The sequence below is a fragment of the Xiphophorus hellerii genome, chromosome 8, assembly GCF_003331165.1.
Source record: "Xiphophorus hellerii strain 12219 chromosome 8, Xiphophorus_hellerii-4.1, whole genome shotgun sequence".
Taxonomy (NCBI): Eukaryota; Metazoa; Chordata; class Actinopteri; order Cyprinodontiformes; family Poeciliidae; genus Xiphophorus; species Xiphophorus hellerii.
In genome coordinates this window covers 5,267,027-5,273,552 of record NC_045679.1, presented here as the reverse complement: position 1 = coordinate 5,273,552, position 6,526 = coordinate 5,267,027, and the positions used below count along the sequence as shown (strand labels likewise).

Sequence of the window (6,526 nt, the reverse complement as noted above, 5' to 3'; positions counted from 1 at the left end):
AGAGCTCTGCAGGAAACTTTTGGATTCATTTTGGAGATGTTTACCTGCAACCTTCTGCTTAGTCAGGAAAGTTGCACCATGAAGAACTTGAAGGCGGTCGTGGGGAACAAAGTTCCCGAATGCTTCGCGAAAATCCTGGAGATCGAAGAAGACATAATTACAGAGAACACACATAATTTAAACAGGCTGATTGTAAAATATCTGCTGGCCAGAGGGAAACACAGCTTGGACTCAGGTGCTACTCCAACAGATAATGATGAGAAAGCACCTTGCTCGTCAATAGTCAGACTTATGGTGGATGAAACCATCTTGATTATAAAGGACCTTTTGGGTAGAACGCCCTCATTTGTTGAGTAATTCAAGGAACAAGCCGACAGTGAAACGTGTGAGCCAAAACCTACGACTAAAGGCCTGACAGGAAAGATAAAGAGGTTTTTCAGGAATTTCATTGGTAGACGTTCAGCGAAGGTGGCTCCATTGATCATTCAGGTGGAAGATGTAAAAATGTCGGCAGGAGAGGCTTCTCTTTTGGACATTAAAGAGTCTGTAGCTCAGCCGGCCAAAGACAACGAGGAAACTACGGCCATGGCAGCCGATATTCCTCAAGAAGTCAAGGCAACCGCAGAGCTACAGGAAGAGGAGCCTAATATTGATCAGATCTCACCTCCTGAGCCAGACAGATTGACAGATTCCCATCCAGTAAAACCTCCAGCAGAAATCTGTGAGAATATGATTCCTGCTGAGCTGGAACTGGAACGATCAGAAACCGAGTCCCTCAGAGATCCAGAGGTAGACAAGTCCCTTGGTGAGCCAGAGGTAGACCAGTCCCTCGGCGAGCCAGAGGTAGACCAGTCCCTCGGAGAACCAGAGGTAGACCAGTCCCTCGGCGAGCCAGAGATAGACCAGTCCCTCGGCGAGCCAGAGGTAGACCAGTCCCTCGGAGATCCAGAGGTAGACAAGTCCCTCGGAGATCCAGAGGTAGACCAGTCCCTCGGAGATCCAGAGGAAGACAAGTCCCTTGGCGAGCCAGAGGTAGACCAGTCCCTCGGCGAGCCAGAGGTAGACCAGTCCCTCGGCGAGCCAGCGGAAGACAAGTCCCTCGGCGATCCAGAGGTAGACCAGTCCCTCGGCGAGCCAGAGGTAGACCAGTCCCTCGGCGAGCCAGAGGTAGACCAGTCCCTCGGCGAGCCAGAGGTAGACCAGTCCCTCGGCGATCCAGAGGTAGACCAGTCCCTCGGCATGCCAGAGGTAGACCAGTCCCTCAGTGAGCCAGAGGTAGACCAGTCCCTCGGCGATCCAGAGGAAGAACAGTCCGAAGAGGTAAACATGAGAAGAACTGCTGTAAGAAGTCTGGTCAGGGAAGTTATCCAGCAGATAATTGACAAATCAGGAAAGAGACATTACCCTCTAATACAGTATAATTCTATTTGTGATCGACTCTTTGAGAAACTCTGGGCGGAAACCGAAACCAGAGTTCTCAAAATGAGCCCAGAGACAATTATACTCCAGGGGAACACCATCTTCAAAGACCTGATGAAGAAGTGCAAGAAGGTAGAGAACATCCTCCTTCTCCTGGAGGCAGGAACCCCGATACTAGAGAGAAATGTCCTGGTAACAATGGCAAGCCGACTTCAGCCGCGCTGGAAGACCTTCAGTTCAATTAGAAAGGCTTTCAGGGAAGCGGTAATAAACCTTCGAGAGAACCAACACAGGCTTTACATTTGGCTCTAAATGAGTTACAGCCAAATGTAAAGCCTGAAACTCAGGAAAAATTAGTATAGTTAGTTTATTTTATATTTACCATCGATTTTTCTGTTCTTTAAACTCTGCTGGTGTCCATAATGACGCTTTTATATAGCAGCATAGAGCCTATTGTGTTCATTTTTAGTAGTTAGATCATTTTATACTTGTTCATTTTTAGTAGTTAGATCATTTTATACTTGTTCATATTTAGTAGTTAGATCATTTTATACTTGTTCATATTTAGTAGTTGGAAACCCCGAGTAAAGAGTTTGTCTTATTTGACTAAAACATCTTCCTCAACATCTGTGCTGTGAATCCTGTAGGACTGGTTTATATTTCTGGTCCTCCAGAATCACAATCCGGCAGCTTTCGTACAGCGTAGTTCAGTTTTTCATCTTCCTTTAACTTCAGATCGTCGCCTCTCCAGGGACTCATCCCAGATGTTTCTCCCAGTTCTGCACATTCTTCCCATCTCTTCTCCGTGCAGGAACACCGTAAACGTTTCCACCTGAGACTCTTTCCAGGTTCCAAGGTGAAGCCAAGGTCAACTGGAGTCATTTCCAGGTTTTTCGTGGACATCATTCGCTCTTCTAGATGTTCCGTCCTCCATTGTTGCAGGAACTGAAGTTTGTTTCTAGTCTGTTAGATTTTTCATGTTGCTTTTTGCAAACTGTAAGCCTACTTCATGCATACATATATATATACAGTACAGACCAAAGGTTTGGACACACCTTCTAATTCAATGGGTTTTCTTTATCTTCATGACTATTTATAAGGCAAGAAATCCCACTTATTAACCTGACAGGGCAGGTTGACCTATGAAGTGAAAACCATTTCAGGTGACGACCTCTTGAAGCTCATCAAGAAAATGCAGAGTGTGTGCAAAGCAGTAATCACAGCAAAAGGTTGCTACTTTGAAGAAACTAGAATATAAAGGGTTATTTTCAGTTGTTTTACACTTTTTTGTTTAGTGCATATTTCCATTCATGAAAATAAAGGAAACTCATTGAATTAAAAGGTGTGTCCAAACTTTTGGTCTGTACTATATATATATATATATATACAGTATATATACTGTATATATATATAGATAGATAGATATAGATATAGATATAGATATATAGATATATATGCATTTAAATCAGGATGTTTGTGTATATTATTTTCATTCTGCGCTCTCGGTTTAAGTCCATCTGAACCGGAGCAAAGATGAAACTTTAACAACTTTGTGGTAAACGAGGCGCTTGGTATTTGGCCACTTAAAGCCACAAAAGCAGTTCCTCTGGTTCTGTGTGCACTGAAACCTTTTTACATCCTGTACAGATTACAAAAACGTGACGGTGAAAAAGCTGCAGAAAATGTGGGATCTCAACTACAGGTAGATCAAACAAACAAAACAAAACATGTATATTAGTAACACAAATAACCGACTTACATTTAATTGTTAATGAATTTATTAGATTAAAATTAGTTCCAATCGATTAGCTAATAATCTCCGCTTAGACTTTTAGTGTTGCAGTTTGGTCGCCATCCAGCAGAGGGCGCCGCTGGTCGTAATAAACGGATCTGTTAATACAGGATTAAAGATGGCGGAGCTCTGAAACGAAACCGTCCCCATGGAGACAGTTATGGGATGGACCTCGCTGCAGCAAACAGAAAGGGGCGGGACGGACCACTGTCAGTTTACACATGTTTATAATTTTTATGTTGTGAAATATACCCTTGCTAATTTTTAACTTAAAAACTTTGTATCATCAGAGAAGTCTGTCTTCAGATGTCATCTGGACCATGGACAGAATTTGTTGGCAATGATGTTAAGGTGAGATGTTCTGATGGGACACTTGTGGTTCTTTAGAGCTACAAGATGCTTATTTCCAACCATTCCTGCTTTAAATGTTTATAATCAATACTGTGGGTAAGGCTGTTGTCCTTTACCTCAATCTGATTGTTATAGTAATGACACATTAATTTTCTTCCCCCTTCTTAAATTTTCTCTTAAACACCACAGGGATTGCCTAAACAAGGACTGTCCAACAATTGTGTAATGTTTGTAGTGATGGTAACATCCGCCTCCACCCACCATATTGTTGTATTGAGGTTTTTGCACATCAGGACCTGGAGAACTACACCTCAGCAGTCTTGGACTATATCAGGTTCTGCACGGACAATATCACCAGAAACAGACTCATGAGGATCTATCCGAATAGGAAACCCTGGATGACTAAGGAGGTCCGGGGCCTCTTGAAAGCCAGGAACGCTGCTTTCAGGTCTGGGGACAAAGCACTCTACAGTGCTGCCAGAGCCAACCTGAGAAGAGGCATCTGCCAAGCTAACGCATCATACAGAGGGAGAATAGAGAAGCAGCTCAGGAGCAACAACACCAGGCAGGTGTGGTAGGGTGTCCAGCACATCACAAACTACAGATCCAGCAACCAGCCATGCACGGAGGGAACCACTTCCCTGGCAGAGGAGATGAATATCTTCTTTGCCCGCTTTGAGGCGACACCTACACAGCTCCATCACAGCTGCCTGTCCACAGCAGCTCTGCTCTCACCTGTGAGGCCTCACCTGCCTCACAGGTGAGGCAGGTGATGAGGAAGGTGAACCCAAGGAAGGCTGCGGGACCTGACGGTGTGTTGGGACGGGTGCTTAAAGACTGTGCAGACCAACTGGCTGGAATCTTCACAAAGATTTTTAACCAGTCCCTGTCTCAAGCCACTGTCCCTCCCTGCCGAAAAGAACCAACATCAACACCCTGAACGACTACCGTCCAGTGGCACTCACACCGATCATCATGAAGTGCTTCGAGAGACTGGTGCGGAGTCACATCCTCGCTGGCCTGCCTGCTGAGCTGGACCCTCTCCAATTTGCCTACAAAGCAAAGAGGTCCACAGAGGATGCTGTATCCACAGCACTTCATGCTGCCCTGACCCACTTAGAGAAGCAGGGGAGCTACGTCAGAAGGCTCTTTGTGGACTTCAGCTCAGCATTTAATACTATACTTCCCCAACGTCTGGTGTCCAAGCTAGCAAACCTTGGGCTCCCATCAGCCACCTGCAGTTGGATCCTGGACTTCCTAACAGGTCGCTCCCAGAGGGTCAGACTGGGCCCCCACACCTCTACTGCTCTGAGCCTGAACACCGGATCGCCACAGGGTTGCGTGCTCAGCCCACTTCTCTACACCCTCTACACTCATGACTGTATCTCCAACCACCTCAGCAACAAGATCATAAAATTTGCAGATGACACGACTGTTGTTGGTCTCATCTCAGGCGGGAAGGGGGAGCTGGAGTACAGGGATGAGGTGAAGCGGCTGTCAGAGTGGTGCAAAGTCAATAACCTGCTCCTCAACACCTCCAAAACAAAGGAGCTGGTGATCGACTTCAGGAAGAACAAAACGGACATCCAGCCTCTCACCATCAGTGGGACCTGTGTGGAGAGGGTCCCAGTGTTCAGGTTTCTGGGCATGGAGTTGGAGGACAAGCTAACCTGGAGCACCAACACCAAGGAGCTGCTGAAGAAGGCACAGCAGAGACTGTACTTTCTGAGAATACTCAAGAAGAACCGTCTCCCCTCAGACCTGCTGCAGGCCTTCTATCACTGCTCCATAGAGAGTGTGCTCACGTACAGTCTGTGTGTCTGGTACGGCAGCAGCACATCCGGGGACAAGAAGGCGCTCCAGAGGGTTGTTAGGGCAGCAGAGAGAACCATAGGCTGCCCCCTCCCCACTATGGAACAGATTTACACTTCCAGGCTCCACAAGAAAGTTTTGGACATTTTAAATGACTCTTCACACCCTGGCCATGGTCTCTTCCAGCTGCTGCCATCAGGCAAGAGATACAGAGCAATAAAAACCAGGACAAATCACCTAAAAAACAGTTTTTACCTGATGGCAATCATGGCACTAAATTCAAAGGCATAAGAACTTCTGCTCTAGACACCACTTTGTTAAAAATGTAAATTCTGTTGCGACACCTCCAGGCACTGCAATCATCTTCTGATGTCTATTTATTTCTCATTTTGTACTATTTATTTCTTTATCTTTGTATATTATGTATATACACATAACCTGCATCTTAACTCGAGTCGAGCAAATCTCAATCTCGTTGTAATCTGTTGATGACAATGACAATAAATCTTATCTTATCTTATGTATGGTTTGTATAGACGTAATAATCAAATTTTTCTCAACAGTATGCACTACTTTGTGATGGGAGCATCATTTGATTTCAGCGAGGTAAGGAAACAGATGAGAGTCTCTGCTTTCTGTTGGAGATTTCATTAAATGTGAAGCTGTGACGTCCACAGAATGATATGATGACAATATGAAGATGGTGGTCTCTCACTCTCTGGAGAAACTTCCCTGTGAAGTAAGAACAATAATGGTGCACTGTACCACGTCATGTTACACATATGGCAGATTTTTAAAGAAAACCTTCAATTTGTCCTTTTAAAACAGGGGCCCCCAAAGTCGGCCCTCGAGGGCCAGCATCCTGCACGTTTTAGTTCTCTCCCTGGTGGAACCAACAACCTTTTCAGCGTGTCAGTTTTCTTCTTAGGCCGTCTAACGAGCCGTCATTGGATCCAGGTGCATTAAACTAGGGAGAAACTAAAACATGCAGGATGCCGGCCCTACAGGACCGACTTTGGGGCCCCTGGTCTGACTGAACAACTAGACATGAAAATAGATAATTAAATATGTAGTTTTGAAAATAAATACTGAATTTGAAAATTAAATGTTTAGTTTGCAAAATAAATATTTATTTTGAAGTTAAAAATTTAG

At 44.9% G+C, this 6,526-nt stretch overlaps 1 long non-coding RNA gene across 1 annotated transcript; it reads left to right on the top strand.

The window, feature by feature from the left end:
- The first annotated feature begins 3,310 nt into the window (after positions 1-3,310).
- Positions 3,311-3,780, top strand: LOC116724658 (uncharacterized). The gene is made up of 3 exons (XR_004340214.1): positions 3,311-3,420; positions 3,502-3,562; positions 3,752-3,780. It is a non-coding gene; the product is annotated as an uncharacterized LOC116724658 (long non-coding RNA).
- Positions 3,781-6,526: the final 2,746 nt, after the last annotated feature.